This window comes from Pezoporus flaviventris, unplaced genomic scaffold (genome assembly GCF_033815535.1).
Source record: "Pezoporus flaviventris isolate CSIRO_AGI_PZ_B2104156 unplaced genomic scaffold, CSIRO_AGI_Pfla_v1 ptg000036l, whole genome shotgun sequence".
NCBI classification, from domain to species: Eukaryota; Metazoa; Chordata; class Aves; order Psittaciformes; family Psittacidae; genus Pezoporus; species Pezoporus flaviventris.
The window spans coordinates 6,417,526-6,443,500 of NW_026892584.1; the positions used below are offsets into that span (position 1 = coordinate 6,417,526).

A 25,975-nucleotide genomic window follows, 5' to 3' on the forward strand; every position below is an offset into this window, starting at 1 on the left:
GCAACAGAGCAGGATGTGGCCCCTGGAACTATTCTTTCAAAATTATTGTTAAAAGCAGGAAATCGTGACTTTTGGTTCTAAGTGGTTGAAATGCCTTGCAACTCAGGGAAAATTGTGATGGGAGGAAAAGGGCTGAAATGAGTCAGTGAGCTTTTTGTGCTTGGAAAAGAGAAACTTGTTTTCAAGTGCTCTTTATGTCACAAATAAGAGCACAATAGTTTCAATGCGAGCATCTAGCAGTCATTTTCCACGGCATAAATCCACCATAACTTAGCATGATTTCAATGCTCCTGAGAGGCTGTAGACTTAAATAACAAGGGTGCTCCAGGTCACAGCCAAGACTCAATTAACCCTGAGATTGAAGAAATACCTCCCCACCTGCAGGAAGGATTCTCATTTTGAATAGCTTTCTATTAGTTTTCCTGTGGGAATGACACAATATTGGCAGTATTTCTGGAACTAATATGACAGTGCTAGCCGGGGAGCAGTTTAGCTATAGGTGGTCCTTAACACTTCTGTGGTCACTAGGGGTTCTGTGGGCTTTCAGTCAGGCTCTGTCTTCTAGCTATTGGGAAAATTTTCTGTCCTCCTGCAATTGAGGTAATTCCCTATGGCAGAAGAAATGCCATTCCTGTATTTCAGCAAGGGGTGCATTTGTATGCACCTGAGTGGCATTTGTTGTAGGTTGATTCCTTGTTTTCCCTTGAGTGGCACATAAAGCTAATAATGGTTGTGTTTTCAGCTGACCCAAGATATTCAGATGTGTTTGAAATTCCTTAAATCAGATTTATTTGTACCTCAGGAATAACCTGATAGATAAATCATTGAGAAGAAACACTTCTAAGAATCAGAGTTTCTGATTATTCAGGCATATGGATAGTGTTTTTAGGAAAACTTTAAGAAGTTGAAAACAATCAAATATGGTAGAAAAATATGTAACTGTGGTTTTGTTGTCGTCTGTGTGTTTGTGGTTAGCTTTTTTTCCACATATATAATTTTCATACACCTGTAACTTGATGTGCGTCAGAAAAGCATCAGCTCCCTGCATTCTCTGACGTCCTTTGCCTCTTTCTCAGGCATTGTTTGCATGTTATCTCTGCTACTGTATTTTTAGGTAAACTAGTATATCAAACCTCTAATCCTAGTTACTACTTACTTAAAAGTTCTTTCAACTTGTAGTTTTCATAGCTCTTTACTGCAAACTTACTTCTGCTGAGGGAGACACAGAATAAAAACAAAATTACTATGACAGAGGCTTGGATTAGGACAGAATGCTTTAATGAAATTTGCAAGAGGTCCTTTAAGTCTTAAGAAGTGTGGATGCTTCCAACATGAGATGATCTTGGAGAGGACTATGTTCATCTGGGGAATGGGTTTATGATGATTCATGGTTTACTTTATAGCTACTCCTGCAAGTTTTCCTATCTGGGATGTACAACACCAAAAGTCACTGGCTAAAGGAAAAGGCCTACTTCAGTTGTGCTTGTGAAATCTTTAGAAGACATGGTTAGTGGACTTACTCATGGATACATGAGAACGGGAATGCAGTGAATTCAGAGTGCATGTGATACAGAGGTAACACTGCCTTTGTGAAATCAAGTGTTATGTTATCTGCTGGCTGCCTCTGGAGTCTGACCTGTTTGGCTATCCGGATTGTGACTTGATAAGCACTACTATCATGTACAAGGAGATTATAGGCAATATTGCCACTGGCTCATGGTATCTTTGTAAAGCATAAGCTGCAGGATCCTGTAGAACAAAACAGGACAATATTGAAAGCAGTGAGATGTGGCTGCAGTGATGAGGAGAAAAATGATAGCTGTAAAAGCATCACAGAGGCACTGTGGCTCATCAGGTGCTGCACGCAGTTGTGTGTGTTTAGGAAGGGATTATTCCTAGTGATCAGTTCCCACTCTAAGTATCAAGTAAGTCAGAAAGTGAAAGTACTGAGGCATGAAAAAAGCACAAAGGATAAATACTGAACATGAAACTGAAAACAGATTACTTACTTTCCTTAAGGAGTCATGAGAAAAAATGAGGAAATGCTTACTTACATTAATAGTGGTCATTAAATGAACTTCAAATTTGGCTTTGTTTTGAGAAATGGGGGGATTCAGCCCAGATTATTTTCTAAGGTTCCCTCTGACTTGAATAATTCTTTGATTTTCATTTTTGATGAAGCCAAGAGGCAATAATTTTCTTAAGGCTGTTTTGGCCTGTGGACCCCACAGCAAGCTACTGAGTCCATGATGTTAGAGAAGAAAAAGTGGATGGGACATGAGTTTAGATGAAAAAAAAAAACACCAAACAACCTGCAAACCAAAAAACTAATCAAAAAAACCCCAACAAAAAACAAACACACATGGGTTAGATGGGATACCCTTTCCCAAAACCTGGATGTTGTCAGGCTAGAACAGCTTAAGAGGCATTGTAAATTTCCTAATAGTAAAAATGAGTTTCCTCTCCTTTCACTAGTGTAGATAGTGTGGGCCATGGGTGGGGACAGCTCATCTGTTTTGTCAGGACATGCTTTATGCAGCATGAGGTTCAGCTTTCAGTTACAAGAGGATAGTTCTAGTAACCTCAGTGTGGGAACTTTGTTGTAAGGTAATAAGACTTTCATACAATATTATTGAAAAAAATCAGTGCATAAATTGGCCCTGGATTTAAAACTTGCATTTTGCACTGACACCGGATTTACTATCTGTTGCACAGATGGAGAGAGGGTCCAATTCATCAGTATTTATCAAGGCAGCTGTGCTAGGCTAAGAAATGTATGAAAGAATTAAGTAGTGTAATGCTGAAGCCCCTGCCTTGCAGAGGGTACAGGCAACTGTGCTGCTGCAGTGGTCTATGACCGGTGTAGTATTACCTCAAATGAAGCCAGTGGTTTCCTGCTTTGTTCTTGTAATAGGTTCTTGAAGTTTTTTAAAATTATATTCATCTCTTCTTGAGTTAAAGCAGATTAAAAGCAGCTGGTTGACTATTTTCTACAATAAACCCCACCAACCTGTCCTTGTCCAGAATTTATTTCAATAATGTGTTCACTTCAAGAATGGGTAATAAGAAGATTATTTTTGAAAAGTAAAAGGAAAAGATATACGCCTGAAACCCACGTTTGTTAGTGCTGCAGTATGCATCTGTTGCAAGGTTAATAATAGAGTTATCTCTGCCAACAAAGGAAAGAGCCTGACAACAGAGAAGAAATCCAAATGGGTTTGAGTTCCTTGCATAATTGTTATTTTAATTGCCAAGCTCAGAGAAAGCTTCAGAGGTTCCTCGTACACTGCTCATCTCCAGATGAGATTTACCAGTGCACCACTCACAAGCTTTCTTTTGAAAAGTCACTTTCTTGTTTTATCATGTTTACAAAACCTGAAGTGAGAGTTAGTTATGAATCTTCTCTTATTTGAGTTGATGGCAGATGCTCAGATGGCTTTGCTGTGCAATAGAGTTAAACTCTCTGGGACTGATTACAAAGAAATTCCATTAGCAATATTTAAATGCCATCTTTGAAAGGCACTCGATAATATATGTGTTGGCGCTGATCAAGAATAGTACCTTTTAAAAATGGAAAAGTAATGTGACTGTTAGTTTAACATAAAAATGTCAAACTGTGGGCAGTTTCTTGTCAATTAAAGAATCTGGGCTATTCCTAATGGGAATAAGGATGAAGGGGTTGGGGGAGATGTGGGAAGTAAAAATTGCAGATGTGCAGAACTACTCAGAGATAATTTGTGCTGGCAAATAACACTGTCAGCCAGTTTGGGAGTAATACAAGCAGCTTGATACCTGTTCTTCCTGAGCCACCTTAGTGACTTCTTTTTCTTAGTATCTTCTTTACTAGCCAGCAAGGCTTAACAGTAAGCAGGGCTATGTTAATGATGTGCTGAGTGGAGGTGGATTTGTCCAAATCTAAAGAATATGCTTTAGCAAGTTCATAAAAGACACTAAAACAGCAAACCTGCTTGTTGAATTGAGGGATATACCTGTGAAAGGGAAAGGACGATCCTTAAACTTTGGAGACTAGTGCTTAGGAGCAAAGGGATGAACATATGCAGCTCTGTTACCTGTCAGTTCCTGGTAAGGTTATGTCTCAGTATAATGAAACACTGCAGTCAACCTTTGCATCATCTAGAAGTAGCTTCCAAAGAAAGAAAAGTTTGGTAGAAGTTCATTTGGAGTGAATGTCACATAACAGCTCTTTTCATTAGCTGGTCCATGGCTCTGTTGCTTGCTTTAGGGAGGGAAGTGCCTTCTTTCTTTTCTTTTTCTTTTTTTTCTTCTCGGCAAATTAATGTTATTTCCATTGTGTCATTCACATCTCCCATTTTTTTCTTTTCCCCAGCCATCTTTAGGCTATGTATCAAGTGTTCCCTCTACCTAGGCATATGTAAATTTCTTCTCACTGTCTAGGTGTCACTGTTTGCTCCAAAGATGTCCCACCTAAAATAAGGCCTGCACAACAGCTGCTGCTGTGATAGTAGCTGGATGCATGTCAACAGCTGTATTGTTTTAAGAGTAAATTAGAAAGGCAGCACTACCATCTCCATTTTGCAAGACAGTAATGAGTGTTAGAGTGTGATTTGACCAAGGTCATGCAGGTCTCTGGCAGATCTAGAAAATGAACATCCCAGTCTGCTGTGTGGGCCCTGAGACAGTCTTTCATTTCAATCTTTATATCTTAATGACAAATTCAGACTTGTCTGTCTAACCAATTGTCCAGACTGAAACAGATTTTTTCTTATTTTTCCCATCGGCTCCTTTCTTTTATTATTCTTCTGTCACATCTCTCTACATGCTACTTATAAATTGCATGCCACACTTTTTCTTTTCAACCCAATAGTTTGGATCTTTCTTCTTTGTTAATTTGTTGCTCTTTGCACCTTAATGTCTTGTTTTAATGCTTTTTTTATCTCAACTTCTTAAAAGCATTTCATACATAGATTTGATGCCTTTTCCTGCCAGGTTAATATTTTGTTCTCCCTCAGGGCCAATAGAGCTGGCTGAGTTTTTGTCACTGCTAATTGTTATACTTTGTTTTATTGCTATGTCCTTCTGTTATCCTTTCCCAATCCTTTGTTCAAAAGTTATAAAAATAAGTAAAATACAGTGTAATGGGTCAACTGTAATGTAAATCAATGGACAACCTTGCTGTGAGGCCAAAACCTGGGATCTGCTGGAACTATGCTTCAGAAGACTAGCTGGAAGTTGAGAACATTTTTCTCTTACTTCCACTACTATCTGAATTTCTCAGTGCTGTTAACCCCTAGTGTTAATATTTTTTAATTTGTTCTCTAACACAGTGGATAATTAAAAGATCTGACAGAAATCAGATGCAGTAGTTACTTAGATTGCAACACAAAAGGCTTGTTTTGATGTAGTCCTAAAAAGGCCACCAAGTCCTAGAAATGCAGAGGACCAAACCCAAGAGGGCTTTGAGTGACAAACTATCACTTCAAGTACTTAAGGGAATAGTTGTCTGAGGAAGCTACACCTGAACTGGATATGGAATGAAGTCACTAATCCCTTTTCAAGCTCTTTCATCAACTATCATAAGCATGTGCCTTACCTTTGACAGGCAATTGCTGTGGAGTGTTTGGTTTAACTCTTGCCAAGAACTGACCAGACTTGTCTCTAAACCCACCACCAAGGCAGCTTTGGGTGGGAGTCCTACAGATGTTGGTGTGTTCCTGTGGGCCAGCAGGGGCAGTGAGGATTTTAATAATTAATGGGAATATTTAACATTTCTGTTGTGTTTCAAAGGTCAGTACAGTGTAGCTGCAGATATTTTTTTTTTTTTTTTCAAAGCAAAAGTAACCAGAATGAAGCAACTGAGGAACACGATACAGGTGATGGGTTCTAAAAGATCTTTGGCACATTAAGAAATGATATGCAAGTGTAGCACAAATTTCAGCTCAAATGATTTAGGGTTGAGGGGGAGATGTAGGCCTTTGAATTCAATCTAATCTCTTACAAACTAATTTTCCCAAACCAGCAGTTTTCCTTTGGTTTTGTTTTTCACATTTAAAAAACTCAATCCCGTCTACTGGATGAAAGCATTTTTCTTTTTTATTTTTTAGTTTGGTTAAAAATTACAGGAAAAATAATTATTCTGTAGCTGCTGTCATACCATGGCAGTATGCCAGGGGAGATCAAAAAGCTTGTTCTGCTGTGCAAGGCAAGCACTGGTCCAAGAAACATCCATGCAGGAACAGTTTGAGGTGGAACTATTTGTGCTTCTGATTTCAAGGTCGAGGAGAGGTGTTTCCAAGTGCAGTTGGAAGGAGAATTGTACACAAATAGCACTTCCGCAGACCTTGGGATTTATTATATATCATAATATTGAAATATTTTGATAATGGCTGAGAGGCTGTTCCTCCTGAGGGGTGTCAATAATGCTAGAGGTGTTGACATGAGAGAGGGCTGTGCTAGGATAGCACAAACTGTTTTAGAAGGGTGTTGGAGAATTGTTAGAGTTGACTTCTCACTGGCGGACAATCAGGAACAGAGGTGTCCTGAAAGGTCAGAAGTTCAAAGAAATGACCAGAAAATGAGAGGGTGCCTAATCCTTCTCTCAAACTTACCAGTTGTGCTGGGACCTCCAGATGTTGTAGGGCATTACATCAGTTTTAAAACTAAGAAGTTGGGCTCATAAGAGGCACGAGCATGTACATTTCCCTGAAAAAGCAGGAGGTGCATCAGTTTTGCTTCTTTATAGGAGCTGTGAATTGTGGATGTTCAAATGCATATGAAGCTCTTCCAGGGTTTGGAGCTTGTTAGGGGAGACGTTGCAAAGCATTCAGAAGATGTATCTCTCCAGCAGATTGCACTTCTATCAGTGTCTAAGATAATTCTGTAAATTTTGCAACCCTGTGTAATCAGTAAAGCAAATTTTTTTTCACATAGATGAAACTTTGGGCAGCTTTGGGGAGAAGCAAATTAAGTTAATTTGATGCAGGAATGTGTGAGGGTTTAATTAGGGACTCTCTAATTAGAGCAGCCGTGGACTTCCCCTTGTGTAATTGCTGTGGTGGAAACTTGTTCTCCTGAATTTTAGATGTGAGAGGCTTTTTATTATTGCATTTTATCTTTAAAGAGAGAATAAGTGTGTTTATTAAGGTGGCTGTATTTACCCTTAATGCAATGCATTAAGCATCTATTTATTACTAAGAAGTCTGCTTTAGCAGAGTGTGTGCTTGTTGGAAAGCTGAGCTATTGATTAGACTGCTTCTGAGGCACGCTACTCTCGTTACAATTGGAGTAGATTTGGTGTGGTGCGCTCTGGTTTCTATAAGTGGCATTCTATGCATGCATGTTTTGCCTGCTAGTTGCTGTTGGAAGTGATTTTCTGTCTTATATGGCATTGGTGTTGTTTGAATGTAGTGTTTCATTCTTATTTCCATTTGCTCTGTTAACAGTAATAATTAACCAGCTCTCTGCTTTCACTTTTAGTGTATCGATCACTTCAATACCATAAATACGGTGTCAGTATATGTATATGACATGACACTCCTGGTAGCTCTAATATTTATCCCAAATAGCTTTTAAAAACAGAAAACCAAACTTGCAGCTACAAAATTCTGAAAATTATCTAGGGGAAAAAAAGGGTTCAGAAATCTGGAAACCAATATGTGGCAACAGGGACTTTTGTTATTCTTTTATCTGTGAAAATATAGCAAGGCCTGGCTATGATTTGTGTACCTTACAGCCATCACAGACTGCGGTGAGAGCTGGGCTGAAAAACTTACTTGGTTTTGTTAGTATTTTTGAAATATGGGAAAATTATGCTAGAAAAAATGGCTTAACTTTCCTTTTCAATACTTTTTGTTTCAGGTTAAGACTTTTGGTTGTAAATTAAGATTGATTTTTAATTTTAGGAAGACTTTGAGAAACCTCCATCCAGATATTTCCCCTCTTTTGAGCTCAACAAAGCTATTTTTTTTCTTGAGGAAGTTGGAAGTCTTTGTTTCGGTTTGGGGTTTCTCCCCACACTTTTGACTCTTCTGGCTCTTAACTCTTCTTTTACCCTATATGCTATCCCAGGTTCAGTGCAAAGCCATTTTTTCTTGGGGGGGGGGGGGGGGGGCGGTGGTTTTCTTGGGGGGGGGGGGAGTTGGGTTTTTTGTTTCGTTTTGAATATTTATTTTTTAAAAGCTTATGTTCCTTTCTTTGGAAACCAGGGGGATTTAAGCTCATTTTGGAAGATTTTTTTCTTCCTCTCCGTTCCCACAGTGCAGCATTAGCAGAGGTGGCAAAGCCTGTGCTGTGCACAAGTGGAGAGAGGTGGCAAAAATCAGAAATACAACACTAATTTCCCCATACCTAGGAAGCTTATTGCAGTTTCTTGTACTGATCTGCAGCAGCAGCATTAGAGATGGGGATGTAAAGGTTATGTCTCTTGTGTTCAAGACCTTCATCCCAGTTGGGGCAAGTCTGGGAGGTTTTGAGCAGTAGGGCATCCTGTCATGGTGCTTTAAAATTCTTGTCAGCAGTCTTAGGAATGCTAGAGCTGCAGGCAAGTTTGTAAGCAAAACTACAATAAAAAAAAAATTAGTCTCTAGCAAGCCTGAAAGTAAGAGTTTTGGACAGCTTTCTCTGAGTTAGGAAATAAAGGAAAGAATCAAAACTGAAGTCAAGTCTTCTTTCCAGTCCTTTACTTGTAAGATGTGTGTGGATTTCTGTCATGGGAAGCTGCCTGTGTCATTTTATCTCTGCTTGCTATGCCTGGAAAACTCAGTGCAAAGGCTCTGTGCTGCCTTCTTAGCAAGGCAAGTACTCCACTTGAGCAGCAGTGGCTTCGCAGCTGCTATAGAAGGACTGTAGTGATAGGACAAGGGGTAACAGGTTACAATTTAAACAGGGGAAGTCTAGATTGGATATAAGGAGGAAATTCTTTCCTGTTAGGGTGGTGAGGCACTGGAATGGGTTGCCCAGGGAGGTTGTGAATGCTCCATCCCTGGCAGTGTTCAAGACCAGGTTGGATGAGGCCTTGGGTGACATGGTTTAGTGGGAGGAGTCCCTGCCCATGGCAGGGGGGTTGGAACTTGATGACCTTAAGGTCCTTTCCAACCCTAACTATTCTATGATTCTATGACTGGGGCATGCCACAAAACCAAGGCTGATCATAAAATCAGGGTTGTTCTCCTGGTAAAGCCTTCAAGTTTGTTGAAGAAAGCTAAACACATCTCTGGTGAGTGGGAAAGAATATTTATATTAGCAGAAAAAGTAGATTTCTACTAGACATATTGATACGCATGTATGTTCTTTTTCCATTCTAAGTAGTACCTGCTGAAGAGTATAAAATTTCTTTGGAAGGAATTCTGGAGTATAATGAAAGGGTACAGTTTTGTCACTTGGGTTACTGCCTAGATAATGAAAGAAGTAATGTGCAAGAGGAGTTAGAAAATAAAGCTGTGAAAAAACAGAATTTAGGGAAATGCCTTAACATTAATACAACCAGTGCCAAACACTGAAGAGGTGGACATGGGTAACACTACTCAGAAAGCCGACGTATAGACTTAGTACTTGCCTTTCCTCTTCTGTGATGCATTGTTTAACCATATGAACTTGCCTGCCTTGGACTGAATATTACGTTAAACCAAACCCTAACTATTTCAATACGTCTGGGGAATGCAGTGATTGAAGCAATTATAACAATTGCAAGTAGCTATTCCCAGCATTTGTACCGCTGTTATATCTGGGTTCTTCATAATACTAAAAAAAAAAAGCTATTTAACCAAGAAACTATGTGTGCATGAGACTGGACAAAAAAAGAAAAAAAGGTGATCTTAGCTCTGGGACATCTTTTAGATTATTACTACAGCTTTTTTTTTCTCCTGTCTTCTGCTGCAGCAATGCTGTTTCTTAAGTGTTTGTTAATGATTCCTTGTGCCCCATCAATGTTGAGCAACAGGGTAACACCAGGCAATTGTGCCAGTGCCACGGTGAAGACAGCAGGCAACATGTGAAATCAAGGAATCCCACACAAGTACATTGAAAGGCTCTCCAGCTTTCTCACCAGGATCCCTTGCCGCTCCTGAAATGATTTTATAGCAACATTCTTTGATTTAGCCAACCTGCCACCAGCACAGGACCAGAACAAGCAGAAAAGTGAAGACAGATCTTCTTTCCTAAACTGAAAGACCCTTAAGGGCTTTGTTTTTACTCGCTGCACAGGCCGGTCCATACCCATGAGTGTTTCTTTTGCAGCAAAACCACACATTGCAGATGTGTGTCTGAGAGGTGGGTGATGTGTGGAAACCCAGTCCTAGGAAGCTATTTAAGCTCAGATTGTCACAGTGCTTATATATGTAGTTAACCTCATAACATTGAGTGTGCTTACTTGGATATTTACTCTAGTAACAGTTCAAATCCCATTTGTTTGCTTGCTTTGTATTTATGTGCCTGACTGGATTGGGAGCCTTCCTGAAGCTGCTGCTTCTCTTCCTGTTTTCTTCCCCAGAGGCTGGCAGACATTTGGCTAGCTTGGTGTCGCTGCTCAAACCTTGTGGTGGTCTCTCAGTTTGAAGCTTTTTCCCTCACCATGTGTAGCCCCCAGACCACTGTTTGTCACTCTGCCTTTTTTGGGTGGAAGCCCAGTTTTTTGGCTGGGTGGTTGTTTTCTCAACTGCCTGAGGGGAGCCTGCCCTGCCCCAGACACTGCTGGCTCTGGAAGGTTCCATGGAGAGGCACTGTCTGTCAGTGCCTCATGGGAGAGCACTTTGCTGGGCATGTGACTGACAGTGCCTCTGCAGCCCTTTGGGAAAGGATCAAAAGTGCTGGAAACAGCCCAGGTTGGGAAAGAAAAGTGTGCTCTTTGCCTAAGTGTAGGTTGGGTGTCAGGGCACTCCCACTGCTCTGAGGGTGGATCTCATGGCAGTGGACTGCAGTAACAGGGACTGCCTGCTAACATGATGGGAATGGAGTGAGGTGACAGGCCAGGTGGCAAGCAATGCTGTGTAACAGGAAGCAATCAGTTTGGGAACCAGAGCTACTTCTCCTTGGCTGTGGTCTGGTGGTGAAGGAGGCACTCATTTATACCTGCACTGTGGGGCTGCTGCTGGCCAGAAAGGGGAGAAACCTCCTGAGGACAGCCCCACAACAATTCTCTATGCGCAGAGATGGAAACGCACTCCGGTTCACTGAACCAGGATAATACTGTGTCCCTAGCCATCCTGTCCTTGCCAGGTGTTAAACTAAGATTTCCCATACAGATTTTTTTTCTTCCCCCTGTCCCGTCCCCGTCCCCCATCCCCTGTCCCCCCCGTCCCCCCCCCCCCCAGGTTTAAAGATTCTTGACCCTTTTTTCCCTTCTGTAATTATGTTTTTGAGCTGCAGCCATGGAGATGTGCTTCTCTCCCCTGGGCTGAGGGGCTCAGGTAATGCACCTTGGGTCAGGGAGCAGGCAAAGGAAAGGCTTCTTGCTGGCAGAATCATATTTTATTCCACAGGGAGACAATGTTCCTTTGCAAAACACTCCTTTGACTTTAAAATAATACATAATAACTATAAAATTACCAAATGTCAGGTAAACAAAAAGTTATTAAGGATGACCTTATTAGTTCTATCTGCAACTCACAGAGCGAGGTAATTGTCAAGTCTCACTGTTATTAGGTTGAAATAATAGTTTGGGGACCATCAACATTAAAATTTCATTACGATGGGACAAAAAGGCTCATGTATAATCAATAGTAAGGATCCATTATTATTGACTTGGAATGAATGAAGCATGAACACATTTGTGTAGATATGAGCAGTTAGCAATCTTTTGAATAATAAAGAATTAACACTACACAGATAATATCATTCTGGGAATTGGACTCGAACTCATTGGTACATGTCTTTTTGTTAAAGTTGGATTCACATCCCTTGGTAGCTTCCATTAAGCTGTTACTCAAAATACTCCATGTCTGTGATTTTGTATTCCTTGTCTCTGTCTTGCAAGGGAGGTGGGCAAGTGGGTCAGGGTTGTGGAGAGTGCTCGTTGTTTGCCAAGTTTGGTGATGGTGCTGGAAATAGAAATGCATTAGGACACTTAATGCAGCGGGCACAGGTGGGTGGGAGCAGGTTGGGAGGGTGGTGTGGCTTTCTGCCATTCTCAGCTTGGCAGCAGCATTTCAATGACGCTATGGGTTGTTGCTTGCGTTGCAGGTTCCAGGCTGATATAGGTAATACATACTATTCAGTGAATACTGACTGGAGGAGAGAGGCACAGAGCCCGTGGAGTGTGCGGGTTGCTGGAGACATGGCCAAAGCCACAAATGTAGCGTGCAATGTTACCTTGTCTGCTGTACGTGATGTGCTGAGACAAGCTGTTCCCAGCATGTTCTTTTCTGTCTCTGTGGGATATGTCACATTGGCAGTGTTGTTAGTCTCTTATTTTCCACTGAGGAGGTGGACCCAAAATGCACTTCATTGAAAAAAAAGCACAAGTCATTATGTGCTAAATCTGATCCATTTAATTTTTATTTTTTTAACCTCACTTTGAATTTCTCTATACTAAGTGCCTTTTAAAGGTGTTATTTAAGGGTATTTTAACCCTGCTTCCAGACTAAAAGCTGCTTAGCATTATCTTCCGGCTGTGGTTTACCTGCTCTCTCATGCTGGTTCCTAGCTCTCAAGATACCCACAGTACTTTGAGTTAGCTGTTAACTTAGCTGAAGTTTTACAAGGAAGAAGGTTTGGGTTGATCCAAACCTGCTTCTTATTACAGTGCAGAACCTCAACATAAAGTGTTACTTAATTTGTTACGGAGTGTTCCTCAGTGCTTCTACTTCCATGTCTTTCCAGTTCCCTGGAGACATCCCTGTGCCAGGTATCAGATGCACAAATTTGCAAGCCCTCCCTATGCTTGCTAGCCTAGCTAGAGAGCACCTAGGAACAGTCTCATCCAGAAACTTGCCCTGTTTTCTCCAGTGGCTTCCCTCTGTAGCATGCCCTATTTCTGACAAAACTGGGAAAGTCACCTGATGTGTTAAAAAGAACAGATCTTGTGGCTGTGGCTGGCACTCACCAGGTTCAAGGAGACTTCCCGGGGAATTTAGGAAGTAATTTTTTTTTTTTCAATTTTTTTTTCCTTAACTATGAAATGGGAACAATCATTTTCTTAGTCAGTGGAGAGAGAATAATTATTTATTACTTGCATTACAATAGCACTAAGGACTGGTTGGGCTAAATGCCCAGAAATTGAAAAAGTCACTTAAGGAATTAAGTGTATTTCTTTTTTTTTGAAGGCACCAATAATACTTTAGATGGAAGGCCTACAGGGGAATGAGTGGTGTATTGCAGTGCCACCTGCTTTAATCCATTAGAATGGGTATAATTATGAGAGAAAGAGAGTGTTATTTCCTTTGAACTTTTACCAAGAGTGCATTTCTTCTTCCCTATACTTAACTTCCAGCTGCTTTTCAGGGGTAAGAAAAAAAAATAATAGCAAGGGCAGTAACCCAGCTGAGCAGCCCATCTGTTGCTGAGGAGGGCATGGAAAAGAAGAAAGGTAGCACCAGAAGGGCCTTTAGAATTTTATTCCCTCTGCTTTGCTGTTGAGGAAGAGGGAAAAATTGGACCTAATCCTCGGTGAAACACAGGATTATACTGACTTATTGTCAGTGTCCCCTTTTCTGGGAAGAAGGGGGCTAGAAGAGGGGAAAGCCCTGAACCTTTCCAGCAATGAAAGGCAGAGATCCAAACAGTCTCAGGGCATGTGAACTTATACTTACTTTGGCTTAGTATCTAACAACTGTTTGAAGTGATGCGCATGCGTTGTTTTTCATCATTTGGCAGATGCAATGGACAACCTGAGAGCTCTTCAGTGATAGAAACTGAGGGCAAACATGCAGAATTATGAAAGCTACTGAAAAATTTTGGCCTGCCAAAGGCATGAGTCACTTCTTTACATGCCTTTTAACAATCTTTCTGGTTGTTTCTGGTTTGTTGAGCCATGATATAAGGCATTGGCATCTCCTTTACCTTCCTTGAGGGTGAGGAATAAGGAACATATAGCTGTGTGAAATTTATGGGCTGAACCTAATTTCTGAAGCTTCTTCAATTCTTTCTTTTTTTTTTAAGCAAGAGATACATGCAGGACACATAAAGATATTTAGCACTATAGAGAGCACATACCATAAATCAGTGAGTAAGTTGTTCAGAATAGCACTAATGATGAGTATAACTAAGCACATATCTCCTGCTGAATTGTAAAACAGGCGAATAGCTGGAAAAATCATCACAGTATGCCAAGGAATTATATAGTAGTTTAAAAATACAATACCATTGTATTCACAACATTGTATTCACAATATGGAATATTCATCACTGATACAGTTCCATAATCATAACTGTTAAACATAAGTCCCCCAAACCAAATCTGCTACTTTATTAGATTGACTGATCACTGCAGAGTTTGTCTACCTAGAAAAATCCCATTTTTCTCCCACTGAGTTTCATCAATGTGTTTTCCTTAGTGCTAAAACTATTTTTGAGTAATCCATTTAAAAGCTTTTTAGCATAGTTAAGTTGTAGTTTTAAACACCAAGTCTTTATTTATTTTTTCCTTTTTTTTTTATTTTATTTTCATATCTAAAGCTAGGAAATGTGCATGCTATAAAACTTTCAGATCTTGTCTGCTTCTGGGTGTCTGCTTCTCTGCTGTGCTGCTCGATCCCTGTTGATTTCTGGGTGTTTGTTTTGATTTGTATGCAAAAGTTGTACCATTTTAAAGAACATGGCATATCTGGGAAATGACTTGCATGCTTGAAATCTTTTCATGGGCAAAATATCTAGTTCTGCCTTTCCTATAATCTATTCCTGAAACTTTGAGACGAATGATAAAGGTATAGTGCCTGCCATAAAAAGTAACTTTTCAAGTAAATGCATTTACTTATAGGTCATAATTGTTTTTAAGTAGTAGTTCTAAGGGGTAAATGCAGTGCAATTTACAATAGTTTAAACCAACCATGAGAATACTTCATGCTCATAAACTGCATTTCACTTCTAAACTGTTATGAATACCCAAGAGACAATGAATGAATTTGCACACATACATTTTAAGATCTGGGTTTTCTTTCCTCTTGTGTTCGTGGAAACTTCTTCCTTGTTGAACTGCTACCTCTGCCTCTGGCCTGGTTTTTATTGCTGCAAGTTTTTATAATTGCAAGTATAGGCAAGGTCTAATTTTATTCCTTCTTATTCTTTCCCGTTGGAGACCACGTAATACTGCTGAAGAGACATAAGGAGAAGTTTCTGTTCTATTAAGGTAAGAGCATGTCTGAACTCAACAGAACTCCTTTTTGTAATGCAGCCCTTTGGAGTAGAAAGAAGGGATTTCTTCTTTCTTAGCAATAAAGTAACCTACCCACGGAACTGTTGGTGCTGCTATTTCTACTTCTGGATAGAAGCCAGTATAATGACAGAAACTGTGAGTTGTCACCTCTAGTGGTTTATTAGATGAAATAAGTTTACCAATTCTTTGTGGTCTAATATTCTTCATAAGTAAATCAAATAATGACCTTACTTACCCTTCTGTCAGTCCAACTGTTCAAGTGCAGACAAAACCAACTGGCTTGTCCTGCTGACTCTTCTTAAAATAATTCACAGAACTTGACTCTTTTATTAAAGAGAGATGGGGTAATTGTATCAATTCAATCTGAGTCCGTACAAATAGTTCTAAAGGCTTTGTAGTCACTCCAATCAAGTTGGCATATTTAGTGTTCATCAAATGAAGAGGTGTGAACCATTGAGAAATGAAAGTCTACTCTTCAAGAAAAAATCTGTTCCATTTTTCTGAGTGCAAAAAGCATCTTAAAAAATTTAACTTCTATTTCTTTGTCACTTTATAGCTCAAAATGCTAGACAAGTGTTCTCAAGCTTCAGAAAAACTTTGTGAATTTTACTGAATTTTGAGTGGTGACAGGAAGATTCTAAAGAGAAATACTTCTGCTCCCATCATATTCCAGAAGTCTAGGTTCTCATTTAAACTTGTTCCAGTCTTTGCTCTGGCAGATGGACTGGAAGTCTCTTGGCATCTGATATTTTAATTTTTTAAATTTCTGTCTAAATTTTGTGAGAAAACTATCTCACTCAGCTACTTCTCCTTCTGTAGCCAGACAAAGCAGGTAATTGAGAGACCTTGACTTTAGTGGGACCTAGATCTGGACTTTAAAAACACAGGATGGAGGGAGAGTAAATCTCAAAGCTGAGTTTTCCAGAGTGTTTTGATCACAGAGAATTTTGTTAGCCAAACCAGAGTTTTTTTGGTACAAGCTTGTCTTACCTAAACTGTGTGTAATTCTGTAGTAACCTCTTAGAATACTGGGTCCCAAATACTTCAGTTGTTTACATCTCTTGGCTGTAATTCAATGAAAAATGATTTTGCCTGTCACAGGTAACTATTTTCCCTGTGATGTTTGAACTTCCATTATGGTATTCATTATATCAAGTAATGTAAAGAGTTCTTTGTAATTACATTTTGACAAATAGACACTTCATGTTCATAACATTATAGAAAACAACGTGCTTTTGTTTAACTCTTTAGCTTCTGCCCTGTTTTTATTTCAATATGCAGCATGATTTTTCTGTTCTTGGGCAGCCTTTTTGTTAGGGAATATATGTATACTACATGTAAAAAAAAAAAAAAAGTGCAGTTTTGTAAGTTATGTGTCTTCATATTTGTCATTTGCAGATAAGGGCCTTATTAGCTTATGTACTTGACCAGAAGCTAGTCAGAAAAAATCTCAATGACTGTGTCATCCCAAGTCGGTTTATTTAGCAGCCTTTGGGTCTTTAATTCCCAGTTTAACAAATCTGAATACTTAAAATGGAATCTATCTTACTTAATATACCCATCAAGATGTTAAGTGCCTAGGCTGAGCTGCTCTCTTGGGCTCTCATTGTGAATATGTAAAAAAATATGCTTCTGGATTTTTTCCCACTCACTTTAGAAACCTTACCCTACTGATTCCTCTCCAGCACTCACTGAATGATAATGCTTATATTAACAGAATAGAATGTGTGTGGTTTAGGGCCCCATGATAAAAGAAGGATGTTAAGGAACATGAATGTGTTCAGAGGGCAACAAAGCTGGTGGATGGGCTGGAAGGAATGTCCTCTGAGGAGTGGTAAGGACTTTGGGCTTGTCTAGTTTGGAGAGAAGGAGGCAGAGGGGTGACCTCATTGCTTTTACAGCTTCCTGAGGAGGGAAGTGGAGAGGGAGGTACTGATCTCTTCTCCCTAGTATCCAGTGATACTACACATGGGAATAGTTCAAAGCTGCACCAGGAGAGGTTTAGACTAGACCTTAGGAAGTGTTTTGTTTCAGAGGTGGTTGATGCCCCAGGCTTGTCAGTGTTTAAGAGTCATTTGAATAATTTAAGAGTCATTGGTCAGGCAGGTGGACCTGACAGATCACTGTAGGTACTTCCAACTGAAATCTATTCTGAAAGAAGCTAAAAGGGATATCTAAAAGAATCAAATCCTTTCATGTAGTTTGTATGGTGATACTCACTAACAGGGCCAACGTATAGTGTCTGTGTAGAAAAGCTTGAGAGAGGATACAAAGTGCTTAGGACAGCTAAATATTAGGGCAAGAAAGGTTGCTAGTAACAAAAAGTTGTCCTTAATTGTGTCTTAAATGAAGAAAATAAGAAACATTATAAGTTATGCTGAATTTCAAAATAGAATTAGATGGAATAAAAAAGACCTTAAGCTGGTATGTCTTCCAAACATTAGGAAGAGCCATGTATTCAGGTGACATAAAGCTGTTCAGAGTGGTATGGACAAGAGCTGACTCTAAGGAATTAAATTAAGACCTCATGAGAACAAGTGACTAGGCACTGAAATGGCACGTGATATATAGTAGACGAGGTATATAAGAGAAAATAATCCATTTCACATTTAAAATAGTAGGCTCTGAGATTATTTTCTTCTTTCAGGAACAGGATTGGTTTGTCCTGTGTTGTGGAGGGATTGCCATGCTTTTAGTGGTGCCTGGAAGTCTTTTCTGGGATGTCTCAAAACTCAAGGGTCATATCTTTCTGTTCCCTCCACTCTCAAGGAGAGTATCAGAATGTATCTCTCTCTCCCAAGGAGAATATCTATTTTGAGAACCTCTTGTTGGTGTTGTTTTCTCTTTCTGTATCTACTCAGCTCCCCAGGAAATAAATTACTCCTCTTTGAATATAAAGCAATTGCTATTCAAGCAAGCCAGTCTGAGTAGAACTTATGTGTTTTAAGCAAGAGAGATTGATGTTGACTGAGATAGCTTCAGCTGATCCAAGTGACACCTTACCTCATGCTTGGCCATCTCTGGAGGTTGCTGGACAGCAAAGGGTGTGTTCTGTATTTAATCTTGGAGTATTAAAAGGATTTCTTTCCTCAGTTGAACACAAGGCTAGATAAAACCATGCATCAGCAGACTCCCTTAAATCCTTAAGAGGGATTGAAATTCTTTGCCTATAGTATTCAGTGTTGTTTCTCAGCATTTTCTGCTCATCCAGATCATCCAGATCTATGGAAGTGTTCTGTGACTGTTGAGAATTTACATCACAGTTAACCACCCCCCCACCCCCCCAATTTATTTTCCAGGAAAACATTCTTAGGGTTTTTCCATTTCTAGGTTTTATGCTTGTCACTCTGCTTTTGTTGACTGCTTCCAATCTGCAGAGCATTCATGAATAAGGCCTGATAGGGCTTGTAGGACTGATACTCTGCTTTGACAGTGAGCAGTTCTTGTGTTCCATTCTGCATTTGGTTTTGAAATCTCTGTTCCCATAGAACCAACTGTTTCACTCAGCTCTGTCCATTAACAGTAGACCACATGGTATCATATTTATTTAAAAACCATGGGAATATTGTTAACCAAAATAACAAAATTGGAATACATTCAATCCAAAGAGATTTCTTCCCCTCTGCATTCAAGGCATCAACATTTTTCTTCCATCAAAACATAACAATTGTTATGAATGATATCATAATACTGTGAACTGCTTAAGAGCTTCCACTTTAAAACTGTAATGGGCCAGGCAGACAGAAGGGGAAAAAAAGGCTAAAAGCATAAATTGAAGATAATCAATGTGAATAGACCTTACCCATTGTGCAGTTTGAATAGGATAAGCACACATTATCTGGCATAATTGGTTCATGTGATTTTTCTAATTGAAGAGAAGAAGTAATTAGAGCCTAATTGAAGCAAAGTAACACAATGTCTGTCAGCATTTCTCCTTCTACCACACATTATATTATTACCTGTCATCTTTCAGTTTAGTTGAAGTGAAAAAAAATTGAGGAAAAAACCCCAGCATAAAACCTTTGGAGTTTACCTAGCCAAAGCAACAGAACAGACACTGACTAAAGGCAAATAGGGCTGAGATTAACTGTGTACACTCATGGGTACTTCCAAACTAGGGGTGCTCAGTCTGCCTCATTAAGAAATGAATTGCACTTTGTAAAATGGTGTTATAAATTCAGTCTTATTAATTCTTAGGAAGAAGAATATTTGAAACATTTGATTTGTCAGGGCTCTGTATCCTCTGCTTTACGTTTCTAAGTGAAGCAGTTTGCAGTGAAAAAGAAAACAGATGCTATTGTTAGCAAAATGGTGGATGGCACCTCTGCTGATATTTTTATTTTTTTTTTAATGGGACAATTTTATTCCCAAAACTGTCTAACGTGGGAAGACCAATTGCTGCCGGTGCAGAAAAGAGATTGTACTTGGAAGCTGTCTGGGAGGCACTTTAAACAGAAAGGATGTTGCAGGATATTCTCCATCTCCTGGGAACAGAAATATGTTTCAGGACTTTTTATTTCCTGAGGGAGAGAAAGGAGCCTGGATGATGGAGTAGTTATCTCTCTCTACACAGAAAAACTTGGGTGTAACTTGAAAACAAGTTTCTTCAGACAACATGCAGTTACTCTTAAGGGTGATATCTTAATGTAATAATAAGCTATGATAAGTAAAGATAGAAGGATATTTTTAGTAAAGAAGCTGTAACTCATCTCCACTTTCCTTGCTACTATCGTGTATTTAGTGTTGTGCCATTGCCAGTGGAGCAATGACACTATTCACAAGAATAGTGAAAGTTAGAGATAAGTCATCTTCATGTTGCAAGCCCTGTCAGGTTTCTTGCCAGTAATCCTGTCATTTGCTACTATGCCATACTGTTAATAAAAGGAATTGTGGGTCTGTATCCACCCAGAGCGTTTGTAGCTACTGCTATCACTTGTGTCCAGTGTTGGATTCTAAAATACTGGGGGGTGATGTCATTGGAAAGCTTTCTGGACCAAAAAAGTATAAGTATGTTATAATATTGATCTGTCTCCTTGCCATGTGTAGTAACACCTGTCAGTAGTGCAAAGGGAATATTATCATGCCTCCTTCCTCTTATCTGTAGAACAAAAAACCTCATCTGCTTTGGAAACAGTGACTCAGTCTTTACTACCTACAGTATGCTTGACTTACTGGTACATTACAAATATGCCATCAGTCTTTCACCGAAGGATCTGAATTGATATTGGATAGTGGTTACCTCAAGTGTTTAAAATGGCTGCAGGCAGCCTGGCTTTGATTCCTGTATAGCAATCTTAATAGTGTGTGTTATTAGTATTCTGCTGCAATGAACTGCACAGATCTGAGGTCCTTTAAAATACGTGATGTCCCAGGTCTTGAAACAAAAGCTGCTCTTTCTTCTGATGTTGGGTTGCTCTGAAAGACGCTAATACCTTGTGCTGGTGGAAGTGGCAGCTGTTTCTGTTTTCTTTGCCTGATTTCTAACACTATTTTCTGTAGGGTGTTCTCAGAGGGATGTAGTCTTCTGAAATGTGCTCTTCCTTTGCAGAGGAAAAAGGAAAGAGTAAGGGTGGAAACTGGGAAGGTTTGGTAAGCAGCAGCTGTGTTTTTCTAGATGTGAAAACCTTTTACTGGAAGCAGAGGAACAACGCCGTGAGATAAACCAGTTAACCATGACTACAGCAAAACAACCTGTTCGTAGCCAGGAAGTTAAGGAAAGCTTACTTGGACATCCTCCTAAACTAGGGTGAATACAAAACAGTAAGAGACCAGAAAGGCAAAGTGGTTGATAAGAGGATTTTTTCAAGCTTTTTTGTTTGAAGAGCCTAAAATGATTAAATTGAATTGAAAGGAGTTTTGTTTTCATTCTGGTGCTCATATTCAAATATGAGACACAGTATGTCACTGTTTGGAGAAAACCATGCTATCCTGTGTTGATGCTGCGTAGGGCTGTACCACCTAGCAGAAAGTGAAATCTTATTGAGGACAGTGGGAAACAGTGGTGGGAAGGATCTAAACAGCGAAAATGGGTAAAGGTACGCAGGCTTGTATGCAACTCAAGAATATACAGAATGGGGTGCTTGGAGCTAGGCAGGTAAATAAAACTGACTTATGCAAAAAAGAAAAAATGATTACTTTGCTGTTTAAAAAAATGCTGGAAAATAACTGTATTTCTCAATGAAATCTGAGGCAGTTATTATCTTTGATGCCCTGAAATAAATAATCTTGATGGAAGGGCTTTGCAGAATCCCATTCATTTTTATTCTCTTGCCACACAGCTGCCTAAATATGTCCTCAGTTTAGTGCTTTCTGTAAGTTATTTTAATGGCGTTACTGATGTCACAACAAAGAAATTGTGGCCAGTGAAGGAGCATAAGAACTTGCTAATGAGTAAAAAGTCAGAGCTTCATAAATTGCCCACACCTTGGGCTTTGCCTGCCAAATGCATAAGGCCAAGCAAAATGTGTTCATTTGGGAAAGCTGACTTTTTGTTGTTGTTTCCTTGTGCTGGAATGTGGCTCGCTTCCCATGAGAGGGAAGATTTCAATTAGGCTCTCTAAACTCTTGGTTGAATTTTCAAATCCAAAGTTAAACTCAAAAGTTTAACAGATTTGTGGCCCATAATATTTCTTTCACAACATGGCGATGATGGAAGGCTCTGGGTGCTATCACTGCTGCCTTCTATTTTTTCACATGTATTCACTTTTCCATTTTCTGTTGTAACACTGTAGGTAGAATCTGTTACCCTCCCATCTGCTGTTGATCACCACTGGGGCTAGGCTCACTTGTGAATGTCATTTACTATTCTGAAATACATGCTTAGCAGTGAATCTGTAAAAATGCTTTGCTACATCATGTTGCTTTTTTTATAGAGGTGAGAAAGAATTACATTTTCTAAATAAAACACTTCAGACAAAATAAATATTAAAATAGTAATGCCTCCAGCTGCTGGCACTGTCAAAGATGCATTCATTCCATTTATCAGTCCTTTAACATAAGGGCTTTTTTCTCATCTCTCTCAAGTAAATGTGGTGCACTTTGTCTGCATTGAATAAAAATTGAATGTAATGATATGCTTTGCACAATCTGATGAGCACAAAGGAATTACATCTGTTGCCTGGCTTGGTGGAAATTCCCAGCGAGAAGCTCTATCACTGAGCCAAATACCTGATGCTTGTGTCACCTTCTGTTTGTCCTGATGCAAGGTGTATGTTAGCAGGTGAGTGTTGGATGCTATCTTCCCAATCTGATCAGCAAACATATCTTGTCAGCTGGTATTAAGCAGCCCTCCTTTTTCCTGCTTCCTGCAACTGTGTAGTCTGTGTAGGGTATAAAGCCTCTCTAAGGACTCGGAAGCTGCAACCACCTCTCTGACAGCCAGTATATGAGAAGCATATCCAGTAAGCAACAGGCTTACTGGGTAGCCTGCTGGCTCACTCCTTGCCTAAGTTTGCATTAAGCCTGTTCTACTGTCTTCCTTTCTGCTGATTAAATTATCTTGATTAAGCCTAACACATAAGACTGTACACTCCAGTCATATATTCTGGCTGACTGAAGTGTCAATACATGTGTAGTTAAACTCCCTTCTGCTTTGCTTAAGCAGTGTGAAACTTTGAGTTCTGTCTTTAACAGCTCTACAATTTATGTTCATTGACAATGTATGCAAAACAAAATGAAATTCAGATTGTCATGAACAGCCTCTCTCAATCTCTGTGTTTAATTAAATGGCTCTCTTCAGCAACATTAAATATGAAAAACTTCTTAGCAGAAGAGGCAAGGCTACCAATGTATTATGTAGGCTGTGCACACTAGAAGTGCTGTGCTGATCTTTGTGAGTCATCATCTTAATTTTTTTTATGATACATGTCAATAGGGTTTTACCACCAATGCCTTCAGTTCTCCTTGAGGCATGTTATGCTGATGTTTGAATGTGTACTTAATTTAAATGCTTTTCTGCCTTGTTGGCCTCAAGTGTGGGTGGAAATGTGTAAAGATCAAATGGATATTGTCTGTGTAGTGTCTGAATGCTTTTCATCTTGATTCTTCCAAAGCCTGCAAGAAATGCTGTTGAGGACATTACTGCAGAAGAGTAACCTCAAACAAAGTCAAGGGATGTTTATTTTTTTTAATACAATGAGCCTCATTCATTTAGAAATATATTAAAAAATTAAGCATTTGTATGTACTGTGTGTCATAGTTCCACCTTACTTTATGATTACTTATATTACAGACTTCCTTACAAAGCAGATAAATACTGTAGGTAATGTTGCCTAGGGTGGATGTGGCAAGTGGAGTTGTTTGCATGTGCCCTTAATATTTGGGGTTTTTTCAGTGTAGAAGTGCCAGGTGCCAAGCCTGGGCTCTAGTGTTTTCCTTTTGCCCCACATATAGCTGCATCAAAGGACAGTCTCTCTTATGGCTAAGGAAAGTTGGAAGTATTTTTGTGCTTACGCAGTTACAAGTTGTTATAGTTTGACCCTGTTCTTTTTGAAAATAATTAAAAGGGGAGAGGGTGAGAGAACCTAATAACATGATCAGACTGTAAAGATTTCCTTTATGAGCCTTTCCCCATCTGTCCCAGTGCAAAAAGGAATAAAAAAGTTACTAGGAAGCAAACTGGGAGAAAACCCCAAGGAAACCAACAGAAGTGTTGTTTCTTTGCATTACCAAAGATGAGGGGTGTGGAGTGGGGAGAGAGAACGATCATATAAACTTATATCCTGATCTTTTCCTCTGATTGACTGAGGACTCTTAGTTTATAAGGCTCTTTGATGGTCATGAGCATCAAATAGGGCAAATGAGGAAATCATGACAAAGAATGCTCTGCAATGAAGACTGACATTATCAGTAATGCATCCTTTTGTGAGCTTGAGAATGATGAACTTTAGTATTGCATATTGTTTGTCTCATGATAGTTAGTCATAATATGCCAAAATAAGTGCACTAATTCCAAATATCCTGGGGTTTGGAGGCTCAGGTTAGACCTTTAGGACTACAATTTCAGCCTAGCCTCTAATGTGCCTCTGTAAATTACAGTGAGGTACAATCATATATTTAGCCATCTGGATGTGGTAGATTGTGCCAGCAAATAATTACATGTGGAAAAAATAAAAGGCCATGTTTGAAAACCTAACACTCTCTTATTCTGAAGTATTTTTTCCATTTGTGATATATAATAATATAGTAGCAAGTTACGGTGTATGCTTTATTATTTGGACAAAGCATCTCAGTTCTGTCTAAGGTACCAATCTTGAAGAACTGTAAAATAGTGACTTTGGGGAGAAAGAGGAAAACACTGAACTTGGTTACTTAGTGAAGAGACTACTGGATGCAAACCTGAATTTAAAGTAAACATTTTTAGCTGTGTAAACATGTTAAACATATTTAAAAAAATGGGGGGGGGGGGGGATGAGGGGGGAAGAAATGTTTAGAAGTGCTAAACCAAAACTATGCATAGTTTTGGAATATACATTAATCAGAACAGCTTTGCAGTAGCCCTGTGTAGAGAAGGATAAAAGCTTTGAAAGCATCAGCACACTATACAGCTGGCCACTATATGGCTTAGTAAAACTAAGGCAAATGGATGCCAGCGGGCATTATGTGAATAGAATAATAAGACTCAAAGGTGTTTGCAGGGTATGGGTTGGAACTAGTCTAGAACCCTAGTATACAGGAAAGCTGTTAGAAAAGATGTTTGAACATGGCTAGTGAGGAATAAAGATGCTGGTGAGGTCCATTATCTGGTTATTAGCAATATTATTAAACTAAAATGTCACTGCCAAGTAAGTTTCATTTCTAGCATTTATCTACCTATGGTTAATTTTGTCTTCCTGACACTAAGACTTTTTGTCTTTTGAAGAAATTCGTGACCAAAATTTGTTCCTCATGTATGTACGCAGACACTGCAATCACAGTTTACCTTAACCTTCTCTTGCTCAGGTGCAGATTTAGCTGTACATTAGGTGATGGAGTATCCTCCAAATTTTCATTATTTTTGAGGCTTTTCTCATCTCTGATTTATTACTTATGTGGATATACAGCTGCAGTCTGTATTCAAATACTAATTACCCTAACACCAAACTAAAGAAGATAAAACGTCTTGATTCCATCTTGCTACTTGCTCTTTTAAAGCATTTTAGGATCAACTGTGCCCTTTGGCAGCAGCTGACTATTTACAATGATGCTGAAGCCTTAGTTGCAATTTGTGCCCCACAGCCTGCACTTCTGCATCCTGTCCCCAGATATGGCTTTAATAGTGACGTAAAAATGTGCTCACTGGGCAGCAGGTTGTTCAGATTGTTTGCAGCTCCAATATTAATTAGGGGTGAAGATTGCAGTACTAGATAATATGAAGTGAGATGATGGAGACTTTAAACTGTAAAGGCTGAAATTTTTGTTCACTATGTCAAGGTGATGACACATTGCCTCTGGGCCAGTAACTACCTATTTGTATGTATAGTTACTGCTAGTGCCTCTCCTTCACCACTTCAGGCTGATTCAGCAGCCTAAAATAAAACCATGTTATAGGTAATGTTATACAAACTGACCTAAGCCTCTATAGGCAGTCTTCTAAGCTGCCTCCACTCCTGAGGATTTCCTGGCTGGTTTTCTAATGCTGTATCAGATGATTCTTGTGAATGTGTTTCCTCCCTTTCTTTTTGGTGGTTTTTTTTTGTTTGTTTTTTTTTGTTT

The 25,975-nt window shown here is 39.3% G+C and overlaps 1 long non-coding RNA gene across 1 annotated transcript in view; it reads left to right on the forward strand.

Moving 5' to 3' along the window:
- The first annotated feature begins 15,198 nt into the window (after nucleotides 1-15,198).
- Nucleotides 15,199-25,975, forward strand: part of LOC133274742 (uncharacterized) — a 236,679-nt gene continuing 225,902 nt past the window's right edge. Inside the window, exon 1 of the long non-coding RNA XR_009745226.1 lies at nucleotides 15,199-15,256. This is a non-coding gene — a long non-coding RNA (uncharacterized LOC133274742). The remainder of the gene's footprint in view (nucleotides 15,257-25,975) is intronic.